The sequence below is a fragment of the Macaca thibetana genome, chromosome 16 (genome assembly GCF_024542745.1).
Source record: "Macaca thibetana thibetana isolate TM-01 chromosome 16, ASM2454274v1, whole genome shotgun sequence".
NCBI lineage: Eukaryota > Metazoa > Chordata > Mammalia > Primates > Cercopithecidae > Macaca > Macaca thibetana.
Window position 1 is genome coordinate 10920474 of NC_065593.1, and position 20082 is coordinate 10940555.

At 35.1% G+C, this 20082-nt stretch overlaps 1 long non-coding RNA gene across 1 annotated transcript in view; it reads right to left on the reverse strand.

Annotated features, from left to right (window-relative positions):
- LOC126939842 (uncharacterized) overlaps positions 1-20082 on the reverse strand; it is a 175368-nt gene that overhangs the window by 115752 nt on the left and 39534 nt on the right. The gene's annotated exons all lie outside the window — the stretch shown is intronic.

Here is a 20082-nt window from a genome sequence, read left to right on the forward strand (position 1 = left end):
AAGTATTCTGAGGAGACATGAAGGTGACAAATGCACTCTCAATTCCATTCAACCAAGTTTACTGAGTATCAACTATATGTCTGGTACAGAAATGGACATCAAAGATATGACAGTTATCCTTCTTTGAGGAGTTCATTCCAGAGTGGAAAATGGCAATTCAAACAGATACACGCTGTATGTATGTCCAACATACATACTCTGACATAAGTGTTAAAAACAAGTGTGGCAATAACATAGAGTGAGCTGCTAACTTTGGAAATCCAGAGAGGCTTCTCGAAGGAGACTATGAGCTAGTTCCTAAAAGATGACCAGACAGTTATTAGGTGAAAGAGAAAAAAAATATGTGATCATTCAAAGAAAAGAAAACAAGCATGAGATTTCAGCATAGTTTTAGCATAGGCTTCATGAGCAAAGGGGAGCAGATGAGGCCAGATACGGAAGTTAAGGCCTGGCTGTGAAGGGTATGGCCTCATATGTAGTGCTAAGGAATAAGGACACACATCGAACTGGTCCAATTTCTTGAAGAGTAGAGTTGACACAATTATGGCAGCAGTATGGAGGAATGAGTAAGGTGGGAAAGATCAAAGCCTGCAAAGACTATTTAGGAGGCTACTAAATGGTCAAAATTAGAGATGATAGTGATGGAAATGAACAAGAATGCAGAATGAACGCACAGTTCTAACAGTATAAAGAAAGGGCTTGAAAGAACGGAAGAAGTTAAACAGTTTCACAGCATTCAAACCTCCCAGTTACTTTTAGTTACAGATTTCATTTCCCTTTGGAATAAATTATTTTTCTCTGAACTTTCTCCTTCCCCAAGAAAAACAGACAGAACTTTTTAGATAAATCTTTTTGTTGACCTTCTAATTCTACATACAGTTTTGCTTACTTATTAGGAATACGTCACCTACGCCATGATGAAGATGAAGTTCTGCTTACTGTATGTAGAATTAGAAGGTCAACAGAAATACTTATCCAAAAAGTTCTGTCCATTTTTGCTCCAGAAAAGGAGTCTGACTTTTCTCAGTATCTTGTATATTTTAAGGAGGAACCATAAAGGAAATTTAATTCTTAATTTCAGAAAGAATATGACCCAAATTTTATCATAACCATTGCCATAGTGTTCTTCTCTTTGATATTTTCTTAAAATTTAATATTTTGCTTCTTCCAAAAATAAGAGAATACCGATCTATTCTTTTATAGTGGTGCTGTCTTTTCAAAGTTAGGCTTTTCTAATGGAGGGGCTGCTTTGGGAACTTTCCTTCCCCAGTGTGGGAATCCTAACTAGCAGTGAGAAGCTTGCTTCATAAGAGGAGAATTTTAAAGGGGTAGAAAATAATTATTAGGAATCCTTCACCTAGGCCATGATGAAGACTAATGAAACATCCTCCCTACAGCAGGCATTTATTATCGCTTTTTAATTAAGCTCTGGAGAGTTAATCTACTGACCTCAAAAGCACTGAGCAATTGCTTTATTATTCTGACTCCCAACTTAAATAATTGCTTATGTAGAGAGTCGAGAGTGTATTCTATTACATATGGGTCAATTATTATGGGTTTCCTGATTAAAGGAGCAAGCACATAGAGTCACAGTTATTCTGGTTAATATTTTTCCTCATTTTCCTCAGACCAGCTGATTTAGAGACTTACTTCCTTATCTACTACAATAAAGCCACACATAATAATCTAGGACAGCTTATAGCACTCTTCGTCTTTCCTTTAATTGATACGAGGTATTACTGAGACTTGGTGACTGTTTCTAACCTAGTGCTGCTGGATCTGAGAACCCAAACAGGATGCATGCAAGGAGAAGGCAGAGGCTGTCTCCAAGAACACACAAGTCTGAATTAGGACCAAGACAGGTAGTTTAAGTTCAATTCCTACCTGATTGTAACACTAACACTTAGTCTGACAGAAAGAAATGGAGACTGGAAAAAGACTGAAACGTTAAAAAAAAAAAAAAAAAAAGCAAGGGACTTCTTCTCTAACTTACAGATAAAACTATTTAAAGCACACACAGAGAACTAGGCAAAGATGACCATACCCTAGTGTTTTTGGTACGTCAAGCATCATGACGCTAATAAAACCCCCTAAGAATCTGTAACAAGGCCAATCCCTTTTTTTCTCTCTGTTCTGAGAACTTAAAAACCATGGTTACCAGAAACAAATTCTGTGACTAACACTGGAAATATCATAAATCTTCTTCTTTCCACTCCATTCACAAGTGTTCAAATAACCAAACAGGCATTAAGAATAGAAGAAATCTCAGGATCCTTCTACTCCAGAGCATTACCTCTTCTATCTATCTTATATCCCAATCTCCTATTAGAGTCTGAATTCTTGGGACCCTAAAGGATGGTCATTTTATTTAATCTCTTTTTTTTCTCTTTTTTTTGAGATGGAGTCAAGCTCTGTCGACCAGGCCAGAGTGCAGTGGCGTGATCTGGGCTCACTGCAAGCTCTGCCTCCTGGGTTCACGCCATTCTCCTGCCTCAGCCTCCCAAGTAGTTGGGACTATAGGTGCCCAACACCATGCCCGGCTAATTTTTTTTTTTTTTGTATTTTTAGTAGAGACGGGGTTTCACCATGTTAGCCAGGATGGTCTAGATCTCCTGACCTTGTGATCCACCTGCCTCGGCCTCCCACAGTGCTGGGATTATAGCCGTGAGCCACCACGCCTGGCCTGGGCTTGTTTTTTCATCCATGACATTAGGAGGCTGAGCTAAAACTAATCTCTAAAATATAATCTAAATGTTTTTTATTCCAAGTTAGATAGCACTGGAAGTAATAACGATATAATTATAATATCTCACATCTATAGAACCCTTTGCTTCATTTGTAAAATGCTTTTTTATGTGTAATTTGCCAGTCACTGGGTTCTCACAACCATGTGAGATAAACAGAATCCTTTTGGAAACTGAGGTACACAGAAGATTGTGCTTTGTCAAAAGTTGTATGACTAATAGATGGGAAAGCCAGACCTGGGGCATGATCATCTAACTCTTCCTTCTGGAAGTAACACACTGTTCTGAGTTCCACCATACCCTGACAAGCAAAAGATTCTGATGACATTCTTCTCTTACAAATAAGGTCAGTCATCTGTCATTTCACCAGAGCAGAGGCTCTTCACCCAGATATCCATGTGGCTTGCTCCTTAATGTCTTCAGGATTCTGGTCAAATTACACCTTATTAGAGAAACCTTCCCTGGCCACCCGGTATAAAAAAAACAACCATTTCTCTCTACCCTGCCACTTATGCTTCTTATCTCCTTGATTTGCTTCATATCTGTCCATGGCACCACTTAAATATTAATTTACTTGTTTAACATCTGTCTCCTTCTGCTAAAATGTAAGTTCCATAAGGGCAGGGACTTTGTTATGCTCACTGTTGAATATCTGATGAACATTGCCTGACATGTAATGGGTGCTCAAGAAATATCTGTGGGATGAATGAATAATAAGAACTTAATGTGTACCAAGCACAGTGCTAGGCATCTTACACATATTATCCATAAGTACATCCTAAAGCGGTGTATATTTTAACATCTTTTCCTCAGTAATTGATAGAACTACAAAAAAAAATCTATAAAGAGTCTTCCACTTCCAGGAACATAGAGTATTTGTACTTTTCCCTATTCCTCTCATTACGTACAACAAAAAACTCTGGGCATTATACATAAAACTTACATAAGAGGTTCTGAAAGATGGAGAAAAGACGGAAAAGCCGGGGACCTGATAGGGTTTCGCTGTGTCCCCACCCAAATCTCATATTGAATTGTAGTTCCCATAATCCCCATGTGCCATGGGAGGGAGGTAATTGAATCATGGGGGTGGTTACTCCCATGCTGCTGTTCTCGTGATACTGTGGGTTCTCATGAGATCTGATGGTTTTATAAGGGGGTTTTCCTCCTTTTGCTTAGCACTTATCCCTGCTGTCACCATGTGAAGAAGGACGTGTTTGCTTCCCCTTCTGCCACAAGTTTCTTGAGGGAAAAATGGTTTCCTGGACTGGGTCCAGGGGCCCCCTACTGTGTGCAGGGTTGGAACTTGGTGCCCAGCGTCCCAGTCACTCCAGCCATAGCTAAAAGGTGCCAAAGGACAGCTCAGGATGTTGCTTCAGAGGGTGCAAGCCCTAGCCCTGCAGAAATGTGAGTCAATTAAACCTCTTTCCTTTATAAATTACCCAGTCTTGGATATGTCTTTATCAGCAGCATGAGGATGAAGTAATACAGGACCTCAGGACCCAAGGAATGACATAAATTCCCTGAGTTTTCTTTTTGACTTATATGCCCCAGACTTGGAACTGAAGAAGCAGACAATACAAAAACACAAGTGGATGAAGATTTTAAAAGCCCCAACAAAGGCCTTTCTCTCTAGCCAGAGGAAAAAGAAACAGGCAGCCTAGCAAGACAGAAAACTTAGACAATAGCTTTTTAGACAATAGCTTCTCCAGTGGAATCAAACAAGAGAGAATAAGACTGTGACCCCTCCCCACCCCCAGCAAAAGACGAGTGGAAAGCCTATACTTCTGCCTTTATGAGGCTATGATTAGATGCCCAGCACTTGCACTAGAGGGTGATGATGCCAACCAAGCAGGAAAATGGAATTTTCATCCCTGCTGGTCAGTAATGCTCTCCTACCGCATATCAGTAGTGACAACACTGGGATCTTTGACTCCCACACACGGGGAGTAACAAGGCACCCTTTGTCCTTCCCACCATTAAAGGAGGCCTAGAGGAAAGTCAGCACTTTCACTGTTGCTCAATGGTAATGAGCTTACCCCCATGCAACAGTAGTGAAAAAATACTCCCCATTCAAGTGCTAACAGAAGGGAAACTGGACTTTCAACTCTATCTGGGAACGGTAAGGTGGCATCACCAGCCCCCCTTCACTTACTTCCTGTATTAGTCTGTTCTCACACTGCTAATAAAGACATACCCAAGACTGGTTAATTTATAAAGGAAAGAGGTTTAATTGACTCACAGTTCCACTGGCTGGGGAGGCCTCACAATCATGGCAGAAGGCAAATGAGGAGCAAAGTCATGTCCTACATGGCAGCAGGCAAGAGAGCTTGTGCAGGGGGACTCCCATTTATAAAACCACCAGATCTTGTGAGATTTACTCACTACCATGAGAACAGTATAGGGGAAACCGACCCCATGATTCAATTATCTCCACGTGGCCCTGCCCTTGACATGTGGGGATTATTACAATTCATAGTGGGATTTCAATGGGGACACAGCCAAACCACATCCCTTCCCTTATTAGAGAAGTGTAACAGAAAGCCAATTCAAGGGTTTAAATAAGATCCAGATTCCAAGAACATAATACAAAAATGCCCAAGTTTCAACTGAAAATCACTCATTATACCAAGAAACTCTCACACTGAATGAAAAGAAGATAAATGAGTTAAAAAAGCCAAAACCAAGATGATAGAGATGTTAAATTACCTGACAAAGATTTTAGAACAGACATAATAAAAGTGCTTCAAAGAGCAACTATGAACATGCTTGAAACAAATGAAGAAAGAGAAAGCCTCAGGAAATAAAAAGAAGACGTTAAAAAAGTAGAAATTTTACAAGAGAAAAATACAATAACTGAATTAAAAAGCTCAGTGGATGGGCTCAACAGGAAAATGGAGAGGACAGAGAAATCAGTGAGTAGGAATAAGAATAATTGAAGTAATCCAACCTGAACAACTGAAAGCAGTAGATGAAAAAATAGTAGACAGAGCCTTAAAACAAAAGACCTAACATTCATGTTATCAGAGTGCTGGAAAAAGAGGGTGGAGCTGAAAAGTACTTAAAAAATAATGGCTGAAAACTTACAAATTTGTTAGGAAACATAAACCTACAGATTCAAGAAACAGTTTATCTATACAGGATAAACTCAAAGAAATCGACACCAAGGCATATCATTAACTTCTAAATACTAAAAATAAAGCAAAATCTTGGAAGCAGCCAGAGAAAAATGACATCTTACCTATAGGAGAAAAACAGTTTAGATGACAGGGGATTTCTCATCAGAAATCATGAAGGACAGAAAGAAATAGTACAATATTTTTCAGTAGTTGAAAAAAAATGTCAATTCAGAATCTTATGTCCAGCAAAAATAAGCTCCAGGAATGAAAGGGAGATCAAGACATTCTTAGATTAGGACTATTTTAAGTCTTAGACCTAAGTCTTAGATCAAGACTATGAAAATTGTCATAGCCTAAAATAATGGCTAAAGGAAAGTCTCTAAGCAGAAAGGAAAAAAGTGAATAAAGAAACCTTAGAACATCAAAGAGGAAAAAATATGATAAGCAAAAATAAAAGTAGGTAGAAAAGATTTTCTGTTCTTGAGTTTCATAAATTATGTTTGATGATTGAAACAAAAATTGTATCACCTTCTGGTGTGGTTCTAAAAATATACAGAGGAAATGTTTAAGACAGTTACAAACTGGGAGGATAAAAGGACTTACAGGGAGGTAAAATTTATATGTTTCACTTGAACTGATAACATGACAACAGAAGACAGTGATGAGACACACATAATGTAATACCTAAAGCAAACTACTAAAAATGACATACAAAGAAACACACACACACATACACACACGTGTGCTATAGGGAGGATTTACTTCCAGCATGACAGTGTGAGGAGCTCCACTGATCCTCTTCCCACTGAAATAGGTGAAAATTATTTTAAACAAAACAACATTTAAAGTCTTTGAAAATAAATGGTCCTAAAGAAACAGAAAAGGAAAAAACAGAAAAGGAAAAAACATCTATCAAGAAAATCTATGCAAATTCAGTAAGAAGGGTAAAGTTCTGTGGTACTGAACCAAAATCACTTCTTGCCTCTTACCATCCCAGCACAGAGAGGTGGGACTCCACTCCAGATTGCTACAGCCAACTGCAGGATTTCCTCTTCCTCAAGCTCCCAGTCAGAGGGCTTTCTTTCTAGAAAGCGCAAAACATTGGTCTTTTTCCTTCAGCCTCCAGCTACCTGTCTCTGAGGCTAAGACCTGAGCAAGTGTGATTGAAAGGTTTAGGCTCTCTTTTCTGCCCAGCTACCACTCAAGGAACAGAGGCTCTACCCTAGATGCTGAGAACATTAGGGCCCTGATCACCCTTGACCTGACTTATGAGGTGGAGGTTCTACACAAGGAGAGACAAGCCAAGAGGACCTTAGGCTGCTGCTCATCCCCACCAAGTGCTCAGTTCCCAGAATGGAGGTGTCAATCAGATGGAAGATTAAAATTGTCCCCACCACCAGCTCGAAAGCCCTGGCTCAGATTTTGCCTTAGGGGAGAAGTCGGTCATAAAACAGAGCTCCTAATCTTTGCCCAAAGGAACTGATTTCATTTGCAACAGAAGACAGAGAAATTAAAACCCAAGTTCACTTTCAAGAACAGGGCACATTGTGCTAATAACAAATTGCCATGAAATTAAATATATAGGCTAAACTGCATGCCAGCTAGTGTTTAGGAGAGAACCACGTAATAAGATGTCTGGGAGAAGTCTCCCTGGGATCAAAACAAATATCAAACACTGACCTCAGAAATTATGTTTTCAAAGGAGATAGAATTTGATTGGATTCATTCACAGAGCAATTTATGCCCAAAGGAATTATTAAAATCAATAAAGCTATCAGCCACCTAGTAGTGGAGTTTGACATCTGGGTGTGGTCAGAGAAAGAGAGGAAGAGACCCTCCCAAAACCACTGTCAACACAGGGTGGCTGTGGGCATACCAAAGCTGCACCTCCCTGAGGAGCAATTTCAGAAGCTTTCAACTGTGGGTGGGAAACAAACTTCACTGAAATAAACCAGCCAGTTAAAAACAAATAAGCACAAGAATAAGTTCCATTGTTTGGTAACACAGGAGCGTGACTCTAATTAACAACAATATGTTGTATATTTCAAAATAGCTAGAATAAAAAAAATGGAAATGTTCCCAATGCAAAGAAATGATAAATATTTGAGGTGATGGATGTCCTAAATACCTTGACTTGATCATCACACAGTGTATTCATGTATCAAAATATCACGTGTACCCCAAAAATATGTACAAATATTATGTACTAATTTTTAAAATAATTAAAATTTTTAAAAATAAAGAAATTGTTTAATAACAAATAAGTAAGAAAATAAAACTGACAATCCCTGGAGAGGACAACACTACCCAAGGTTGCTACAATACATTATCTGAAATGTCCAGTTTCCAACAAAAAATTATGATACATGCAAAGAAATAAGAAAGTATGATCCATACACTGAAAAAATCAGACAACAGAAACTGCTTGTGACAGCAATCAATGTTGAATTTAACAGAAAAATACATCAAAGTAGTTATCATAAACATTTTCACAGAAATAAAGAGAACATGATGAAAGACGTAAAGGAAGGCATAATGACAATGTCACATCAAATAATGACTATCAATAAAAACGTAGAAATTATTTTAACAAAACAGAATTGTGGAGTTGAAAATACAATAAGTGAAATTTAAAAATTCACTAGAGGAGCCCAACAGGAAATTTAAACTGGAAGAAGAAAGAATAAGTGAACTTGAAGACAGATTGATAAAGCTTATGAAAGCCAAAGAACAGAGAGGGAAAAAAGAATAAAAAAAAATGAAAAGAGCCTCAAAGGAATGTAGAACACAATTAAGTACACTGATATATACACAGTGAGAATATCAGAAGGAGAGGACAAAGAGAAAGGAGCAGAAAAAACATTCAAATGTATAATGGATGAAAACTCCCTGAATTTATTATCTATACATTTAATATTCAAATGTATAATGGATGAAAACTCCCTGAATTTATCAATTATCTATACATCCAGGTAACTCAATGAACACCAAGTAGGATACATGCAAATAGTTCTATAGATACATCATAGTAAAAATGCTGAAAATTAAAGACAAGGAGAAAATCTTGAAAGCAGTGAGAGAAAAATGACTCATTACTTACAAGAGAACAGTATGATTAACAGCTGACTTCTCAGCCGAAATAATAGAGGCCAGGAGAAATAACATATTCAAAGTGGTCAAAGATAGATAAATAAATAAATAAATAAATAAATACCATCAACCAAAAAATCTTATATCCAGCAAACCTATCTTTCAAAAGCGAAGGTGAAATAAACACTTTCCCAGATAAAAACTGAGAGTATTTGCTCATAGCAAACCTGCTTGATAAGAAATACTAAAGAAAATTCTTCAAGCTGACAGCAAGTAACTCCAGACAGCAATTCATATCCACACAAAAAAAGGAGTACCAGAAAATCTAAGTATGCAATTATAAAACAGTAGAAATTCACATTTTTTTCTCCTTTCTTCTCTTAACTGACTTAAAAAGCAATTGTATAAAATAATACAGATACATTGTATGGTTGGGCCTGTAACATAAAGAAATGTAATATATGTGTAACATGCCAACACAGCATAAAGGAGTTTTGTGGGAACAAAGCTGTACTGGGCTAAGGAAATGACTATAAATAGTAAAATAATAACTTTAACAATGTACTGTTGGGTTTGTAACATTAAAAGCTATAGGGAACAGTAATAGGCCAAAAATGGGGAAAAATGGAATAGAGTTATAGAGGAGTAACTTTTCTATATGTCACTAGAATAAAACTAGTATAAATCTGAAACTCATTCTGTTAAGGTTTACAGTATACGGTAAACTCTAGGGTATCTATTAAAAATACAGTGAAAGGAGTGGGCATGGTGGCTCGTGCCTGTAATCCCAGCATGTTAGAAGGCCAAAGTGGGAGGGTTGCTGAAAGTCGGGAGTTCAAGACCAGCATAGGAAATAAAGTGAGAACCCATCTCTATAGAAAAATTTAAAAATAAAATAAAAATATAGTGAGAGAATTACTAAAAAGTTAAAATGCTGCATTAGAAAATATTCAATGCAAAATGAAGCAAGAAGACAGAAAAGAGGAACAAAAAAAGGCATGGGACATATAGGAAATAATTACAACTATACCAATAAAGCACTAAATGTGAATCAATATGAATGTGAATTAAGCAGTCCAATCAAAAGTCGGAGATTGTCATAATGTATAAAAATATATGGTCAAACTATGTGCTGTCTACGGAAGCCACAAATATAAGTAAAAAGATGGAAAAATACATTATCTTGCAAACAGGAACCATAATAAAATGGAATGGCTATACTGATAGGAGACAAAACAGACTTAAAAAAAAAAGTTACAAGAGATAAAGAGAGACATTTTATAATGAAAAAATAATAAAAGGATAAGCTCATCAGGAAGACATAACACTTACACATATATTTGCACCTAATAGCAGAGGCACCAAAACACATGAAGCAAAAACTGACAGAAATAAAGGGAGAAACTGACAATTCCACAATAATGATTGAAGATGTCAATACCCCACTTTCAATAATGGATGTAACAATTAATGAAGATCAATAAGAAAAAATGGAAGACTTGGAAAACACTATAAACCAAATAGACCTAACAGATATCCATAGAACACGCCACCCAGTAACAACAGAATATACATCCTTCTCAAGTTCAAATGTAACATTCTCCAGGACAGACCACATGCTAGGCTATAAAACAAACTTCAATAAACTTAGAAGGATAGACATGATACAAAGTATGTTCTCTGACCACAATGGAATGAAGTTAGAAATCAATACTAGGAAAAAATTTGAGATAATCACAGATTTGTGGAAATTAAACAACACACTCCTAAATAATCATGTGTCAAAGAAAAAACCAAAAGGGAAACCAGAAAGTACTTCGAGATTAATGAATATGAAGATACAATATACAAAAACATATGGGATGCAGCTAAAGCAGTGCTTACAGATAACTTTATAGCTGTAAATGCCTATATAAAGAGAAAAGAAAGAGTTCAAATAATAACCTAATTTTCTACCTAAGGCACAGCGGGTGGGAAAAACAAATGAAATCTAAGGTAAGCAGAAGAAAGGACATAATACAGACTAGAGGAGAAATTAATGAAATCGAGAATAGAAAAACAACATAGAAAATTATAGTCCAATATCCCTAATAGATGCAAAAATCCTTAACAAAAATTTGGCAAATCAAATCCAACAATGTCTAACAATACAGTCATGTGTTGCTTACCAATGGGGATATGTTCTGAAATATGCATCATTAGACAATTTCCTCATTGTACAAATATCACAGAGTGTACTTACACAAACCCAGACAGTATGGCCAACTACACACCTAGCCTGTTGCTCCTAGGCTACAAACCTGGACAGTGTGTTACTGTGCAGAATTCTGTAGGTAACTGTAGCGGAATGGTAGGTATTTGTGTATCTAAACATGTCTAAATATAGAAAAGGTACAGTAAAAATACAGTATTACAATCTTATGGGACCACCATCATATATGCAGTCCCTTGTCAACCAAAATGTCATTACGCAGTGCAAGACTATATATGAAAACAATATTAACAACAATAATAATAATAATAAATCATGAGCAAATGGAATTTATCACAAGAATGCAAGGTAGGTTTAATATTCAAAAATCACTCACAGAATAAAAAAGAAAATCATATAGCTATCTCAACAGATGCAGTAAAGCATTTGACAATATCCAATACCCATCCATGAAAAAAAAGCCTCTCAGCAAACAAGCAATAAAAGAAAACTTTCTCAATCTAGTAAGAGGCACCTACAAATAAAGCACAGCTAAGATACCTTGCTTAATAATAAAACAGTAAACACCTTCTGTTAAAAAATGAACTAAAAGAGAGAGGAGAGAGAGAGACACCATGTTCTTGGACTGGAAGACTCAATATTGTAAATCTGTCAGTTTTCCACAAATTGATCTACAGTTTTAATGTAACCCTAATCAAAATCCTATCAAGCTTTATTTTTCAGTAGAAGTTGGCAATTTGATATTAAAATGCATATAAGAATATAAAGTACCTACAGTAGCCAAAGCAGTCTTGAAAAATAAGTAGTACAAAATTGGAGAACTTACCCAACAGATGTTAAAATTTATTACAAAGTTACAGTAATTAAGATAGTGTGGTATTAGTGTAAGGGTAGAAAAATACATGAATGGAACAGAATAGAGAAGAATGGAGAGTCTGGAAATAGATCCAGTATGTATGTAGTGGACTTTTTACTAAGTTGCTAATGCAATTCAATGTGGAAAGAAAAGTCTCTGCAACAAATGATGATGGATCAATTAGACATCTGTATGGAAAAAATAATAACTCATATATAATAATTAATTCAAGGTAAATAACAGATTTAAATGTAAATCCTAAATTTATACATCTCCTAGAAGAAAATATAGGAGAACACCTTTGTAATCTCATGCAAAATTCTTTAAACAGAACACAGCAAGCACTAAATATAAAAGAAAAAATGATAAACTGGTCTTCTTCAAAGTTAAAACTACTGCTCGTGAGCTGAGATCCGGCCACTGCACTCCAGCCTGGGTGACAGCGTGAGACTCCGTCTCAAAAAAAAAAAAAAAAGCTACTGCTCATCAATTTTGTGTTAAGAACACAAAAGGCAAGCCACCAACTAGAAAAAACAGATGCAATACATATACTGCACAAATAACTTACAAAGAACACAAACAAAACAGTATTTTAAAAAAATAATCCAACAAAAATGGGCAAAAGACAGATATTTCATAAAGAGAATACATGAAAGCCTAGTAATAAAACTAAAAGTTGCTCAATATCATTGGCCTAGGGACACAGATGTTAAAACCACAAAGAGATTCCCCTACAAACCAACAAGAATGGCTAAATTTATAAAGACTAACGATGCTGAGCAACCACATTGCTTATATATGACTAGCCAGGATCTAAAACAGTAGAGTTACTAGACACCCACCTCTTGATCCAACAATTTCACTCCTTGCTATTTAACTGAAAGAAATGAAAGATATGTCTATAAAAAGATAAGAAATATATACCAGCAAGAGAACAGATGAATAAAATATGGTATATCCTCACAATGGAATACTACTCACCAATAAAAAGAAATGAACTACTGATACATGCAAGAATGTGGATTAATCTAAGTAACATTCCTCTTTGGCATGAGTCATATGAAAGGTCAGTTGTTTCGTTGGGTTGAAGAGAATATAATTACAGAGTTTTAGAAAAGGTAGAGATGTCTTAAAGGGGCTGTAATTCATCTGCTTTTACTCACTGGAGAGAGAAAATAGAGGAACTCTTAGCGCAGAGTGAATCTTAGGAACTGTAAGCTAATTTCTGGCAAGGACTCTTAGAGCAGAAGGGTCATTAGATACAGTAACTTAATGTTCACCCTCGGCTTAACTGTAAGTGGATACTAGCAAAAGAGCAAGGACAAGGGATACAAGCCAGACCTTGGAAGAGCCTTTACTCTAAGTTAAAATAAATGAGTTGTCACACAAGAATGGTGGAAGAGATATCTGTACATTATAGAAGGGATGAAATATACCAATAATTAGGCTTTAGCAAAATGTATCTCACAGTTTAGTATTCTTATATATGTTACCTATAAAAACTCTTTACTTCATTGTTTATTGCTATTTTAAATAAGGTTTTCAATTTTCAGTATACCTCAAAGAGAACCAGTGGAAAATGCATTATGCTGATCCAAATCTCAGATTAAGGCGAGTTTCAAGTTTCAACCACTGACCACATCATCAGAGCAACACCACTTAACAGGTGGCCACTTAATTAAATTACAAAGAAACTGAATTGACAGTTGTTTCCAAAATTTTGCTATTAGAAGAAATGTTAACTGCAGTCTTGAGCATCTGTCCTATTTCAGTGTGCTTCTGTAGGAAAGAAAGTGAGAAGCGAAATCACTGCAATTTTAAATTTCAAAAGGTACAACAAATCGCCCTGGAAATTTACACCTTTACTCACAACGTATGAGAACATTCACCTCTCCACACCACCATTTGATACCATCGTTTTTTGGGTTTTTTTTGTCAACTTGATGGGTAAAATACACTAGCTCTTTGTTATTTTATTTTGTACCTCTTGAGATTGAGCATGTTTTCATGTTTATTAGCCATATGTACTACATCTTCCATAAATTGTCTATTTCTATTTTTTGGCTATTTTTTTTTCTACTTGCTTGTATCTCCCTTTCTTTTCAATTTGAAGGAGATGTGTGTGTGCGTGTGTGTGTGTGTGTGTCTGTGTGTGTTCGCCGAATATAACTTCTTTGTTAAGTTGCAAATAGTTTATCCAAGCCTGCCACTTGTCTTTCAATTTGTTTGTGTAGATTTTTTTAATCATTGAGAAGTTTTAAATTTTGATGTCGTCAAATGTCTGATCTTTTTGCCTCATTAAAGATCTCCCCCTACTCTGACAGTATCCATATATTCTCCTACAATTTCTTCAATACTTCTTTGTTTTTATGCCTAAGATGTTAATTCATCTAGAACTTATTTTTATAAATGGTGTCTGCCAAGGAAGTAATTTAATTTTTTTCCAAATAGTAAGTCTCCATTTTAACTCACTGAATTGTTCTTCCTTTCCTCTAGTGAATCAGAAATGCACCTTTATCCTATACTAAGTTAGTAAAGTTAGTATCCTTTACTAACTTGCTATACATACAAGAGACCATTTCTAGACTATATTATGTTCTACTGTTATAGTTATCTACATTAATTATATATTGTTTTAATCCCAAATTTTAAAAACGTGTTTTGATGTCAGGTAGGATGGCTTGTTAATTCATTGTGGGGTAAAAGCTTTTTATTCCTGGAAACTTGCTTTCTTTTGCTTAGAACTCCACTACTACAATTCTCCATCCAGAATGGACGCAATATCTTTTGTCTGCTACTTCCCAGTCTGGCCATTTCTTATAATATCCAACATCCATTCCTGGAAAACAAACCAATAAAAACAAACCAACTAAACAACAACTTATGTGGAATAACAGCATTATTCATAAAAGCCAAAAACTAGGAAGGATTCAAATGTCCATCAACTGGTGAATGGATAAACAAAATGTGGTACTTCTATACAATGGACTACCACATATACATTCATAAAAAGAAATGAATTACTGACACATAACATAGATGAAATTCAAAATATTGAATTTCTTACTAGGATATGAACACACAACAACCAAACACACTCACAAAAGATAAAAAGATAAAATCTGCCACCCCAACACCCAACTTTCTATACCTGGAAGTTTAAAAAACAAAACAGTTTGGGAGTTGAAATGAAAATGCTAAGGGAAAGAAGCCAGACACAAAAAATTGCCTATTATAGGATTTCATTTCTATACAATTTCTAAAAAAAGGCAAAATTATAGAGACAAAAAGCAGATCAGTGGTTCCCCAGGATTTGGAGTTGAATGGGAATTAACATCAAATGGGCAAAAGGAAACTTTTTGGATTGATGAAAGTATTCTAAAACTAGATTGTGGTGATAACTGCACAACTATATAAGTTTACTAAAATTCATTGAACTGTATACTTAAAATGGATGACATTTAAGGTATGTAAAATTCTACCTAAATAAAGATGTTTTAAAAAAACAAAACCCTGATCTATGAACAAAGACACAAAAGTAATGTCAACTAACTCTACAATGAGATATCAGACAGGTGACAGTCACTATTCATCATGCAATCACTCAATCGATCAGTAAACTATAGCCAAAAACTGGGAACAACCCAAAAATCTGTCTGCAGTAGAATGAATAAATAAATTATCATATTATCATACAATGTAATACTGTACACAATGAATAAAAAACACAGTTACATGCAACTTCATGGAAAAATCTCACAACAATAATTTTGGGCAAAAGAAGTAAGATAGATACTAAAGAATAAATTCAGCTGTATTCACATGAAGTTCAAAACCAGCCAAACCAAACTAGGGATGCATATACAAATTTTAAAACATTAAAAAATGTGGATAATTATCATAAAAATAAATTCATAGTAACCTTTGAAGGAAGGAAAATATGAGTTATAATACAGAAGATCATGCGAGTTTTGTGGGGTATTGGATACTATTTGAATTGTTTTATTACTTACATCCACACACACAAACACAATCACAGGAACCACAACCCTCATTCCCATTGGGCGTACTAGGATGTGAACACACCACAACCACACACACTCACAAAAGACAAAAATAATTAATAGCTAGATGAAATCCGTCTGCCCAACACCCAAATTTATACACCTGGAAGTTTAAAAAACAAAATGCTTTAAATAATTTGGGAGTTGAAATGAGAACCAAAATGAATATAAGGAAATAAAGCATTGATAAAACTAAAAGCAGAAAATAATAAATTAGAAAATAAAAGCTATTCAGTAAAACTAAGTGAAAAAGATAAAACTTTGGCAAATATGATTTAAAATAAGGACAAAATTAATATAAATAATAAAATGAAATAGATGACTAAACTGAGATTTTTTTATTATATAAAGAGATATGCATGGAAAAGATCCAAAAATATAAAAACTCACACAAAATAAGTAATTTTCTAGGAAAACAGAAATTATCCAAATGGGCCAAAAGACAAGTAGAAACTCTACAAAGATTAATCAATAATCATAAAAAGACTCAATAAGAGTAAAAAAATTATATTCCACAAAGGCTAGAGGTCAAAAGAATTCCATGGCAGAACTCTATCAAACCATCATGGAACAGATAATTCACATCTCAAACGCAATGTTATAGAAAACACAAACAAATGGGAAGCTACTCAGTTTATTTTACAAGACTAATATGATCCTAATATCAAAACGAGAAAATGATAGCACAAGAAAACTTTGACCTCGTCATATATGAACTCAGATACAAAAATTCCAATAAAAAATTAGAAAGCAGAAAGCAGCAGGGAATTAAACAATATTATATCAATAGCCTTTATTTCATGAATTCTAGGGTGGTAAGGTGAGAAAAAGCTACCATATAATTCACTCCACTGATAGGTTAGGGGAGAAAAACAGTAATCTCAACAAATATTTAAAAATTGGTAAAATCCAATCTATTATTTGTAGACATAATTCACATATCACAAAATTCACAATTTAAAGTGTATAATTCAGTGGTTTCTATTAGATTCACAAAGTTATGCAACCATCACCATTAATTCCAGAATGTTTTCATCACCCCAAAAAGAAACTCCATGTCCATTTTCAGTCACTCCCCAACCTCTCTTCTCTCCACATCCTCTGGCAATCACTAATCCATTTTCTTTCTCTATAGATTTGCCTATTCTGGGCATTTTAGATCTACAGAATCATCAAATACAGGCCCTTTGTGTCAGGCTTCTTTCACTTAGCATAATATTTTTGAGGTTCACCCACATGGTAGCATCTAACTTCATTCCTTCTTATGGCTGAATAATATTTCATTGTATTAATAAATTCCATTGTAGGACAAACAGGATTTCCTTACCTACCTGTTGCCTGATGGACATCTGATTGTTCTCACTTTTTGGCTAGTATAGATAATGTTACAATGAACTTTACGTACAAGTTTTTATATAAACATGTTTTCAATTCTCTCAGGCATATACCTAGAAATAGAATTATTTAACTCATTTTTATGATCAAAATGATTAGCAAACTAGATACAAAGTATACAGTAAATACGGTTGATGAAACATCAGATGCAATCCAATAAAAGTCAAGAAAAAGATAAGGATGCCCTTATCTTGCACAGGATGTGTACACAAGTATCTCAGTATTAATACTATATTAATACTATTCAACACTGTCCTAAATGTCATAGACAACGCAATAAGAGAAGGGAAAAAGGCTGGGCGCAGTGGCTCACACTTGTAATCCCAGCACTTTGGGAGGCCGAGGCAAGTGGAATCATGAGGTCAGGAGATGGAGACCATCCTGGCTAACACGGTGAAACCCTGTTTCTACTAAACATACAAAAAATTAGCCAGGCGTGGTGGCGGGTGCCTGTAGTCCCAGCTACTCGGGAGGTTGAGGCAGGAGAATGGCGTGAACCCGGGAGGCAGAGCTTGCAGTGAGCCAAGATCGCACCACTGCACTCCAGCCTGGGTGACAGAGCGAGGCTCCCTCTCAAAAAAAAAAAAAAAAAAAAAAAAAAAAAAGAGAGAGAGAGAAGGGAAACAAAATAACATATAAGTGACAAGAGAAAGAAGACGCAAAATTGTGATTATTTGCTTATGACACATTGAAAATCCAAGAGCATCAAATAAATTATTAGAAGAGATAAGAGAGTTCAGCAAGAGAGCCAGATAAAAGTTAACACAGAAAAGTCAGTAACTTTCTGAAACACCATGTATCTGTTAGGGAATGTGTTTGTACGTAACAAAAAAACCCAAGTCAACAATGCCTCAAAAAATTAGTGCTTTACTTTTTTCTTCACACAATGAAATTCAGCTCACAGGTGTCAAGGCTAAGGTCTCCAAAAATCTCTTGATCTTTCTTTTAAGGCTATATAGTTCTAGCCATTACATCTGTGTTCTATGTAGGGGAAAGATAGAGAGAGGAAAGAAAAAGGTAGTATGAGCAAAGTCTACCCTCTTTTAGAAAAGAGCTTTTCTGGAAGCTCCACCCAGCAGCTTCTGCTTGCATTTCATTAACCAAAACACTGTCATATGGTTACTCTATGCTGGGAGTCTGAATAATATATAGTTTGGCATACTACTGCCACAAACAAAAGTGCAGCTCTGATTATGCAAACTTGTCTGCCACATGCCAGTAGTAACCAAGTAGAAAGTGTAATAGAAAAAATAATCCCACTCAACATATCAACAAAAAACTATAAAATTTGTAGGAATAAACCTAACAAGGAATATAAGATCTTTATGGAAAAAACTTTTAAAAATGACTAAAAAACATTTTTTAAAAGGACTTGGAATAAACAGGAAAATATATCATACTTATAAATTGAAAGACTCACTTTTGTAAAGGTATCAATTCTTATCAAATTAATCTATTATATCAATTGAATTGAAATCAAAATCCCAATAGAATTCTCCACATAACCTGAAAAACATGATTCTAAAACTCATATAGTAGAAGGTAAAAATTAACAGCACAACTTTGAATAATTAGGGCAAATTGGCCCTACTGATCATCCAAACCTATGCTATTGGCATAGAAATACAGTACAAAATATGGAATCCAGAAACAGATTACATACACACAAACACACACAGCTGGATTACAAATCTCACGATTTTTTTAAGCAATAGATTGAAAATACAGGATTACAACTCTCACTATTTTTTAAGCATTAGATTGAAAATACAGAAGAATATATGTATGACTGTGAGTTCTTGTGTTAGAGAAAGCTTTTCTTATACAATACACACAAAAAACCAAAAATATAAAAGAAAATTTTTTATAACTTTGACTACCTAAAGATGTAAAACCTCTAGAAGACTGAGATCCCACAGTAAAGATTATTATTAAATCAGGAGAAACTTTTTACAACTTGTATAAAAAAAAGAAATTATTACAATCTTAAACCTATGGAATTTTACACAGAAATTTAAAAATGAGTAATATCAAAATAATCCAGGGATAGAGGGAATGGTGAGAATATATATGAAACAAGATTGACCATGAACTGATAATTATCAGTGCTGGATGATACTAGGTTTATTATGCTACCCTCTCTAGTTTTGTATATGTTTGAAATTTTTTCATATTATTATTTATGTACCAACATGGCAAATGATCCAAGAGTGTAGAATGAAAAAAGCAAGTTTGTAAATAAACAAACTATAATACTATCTATATTTTAAACATCAATATTAGGTATTATAAATTTTCTATGGACTAATTTCCTTAGACCAGTTTTACTAATTTATATTTTCCCAGAAAATACATATGTAAATGTCCAGAAAAGGTCTACAATATTACAAACCAAACGAGTATCCATAGTTACCTTGGGAGAAAAGGGAGGTACCAGCATTGTGAATGTTCATCAAAGGGAAAATTTAGCGTAATCTCTAAGGCTTTAATTTTTATGTAATTACAGTGTAAGAGTTTATGCAACCGCATATATTTATCAAACTCATAGGCCTGCAATTGTTCTGCATCCTATCTGTGGTGGTGGCTACATGGATCAATACACGTA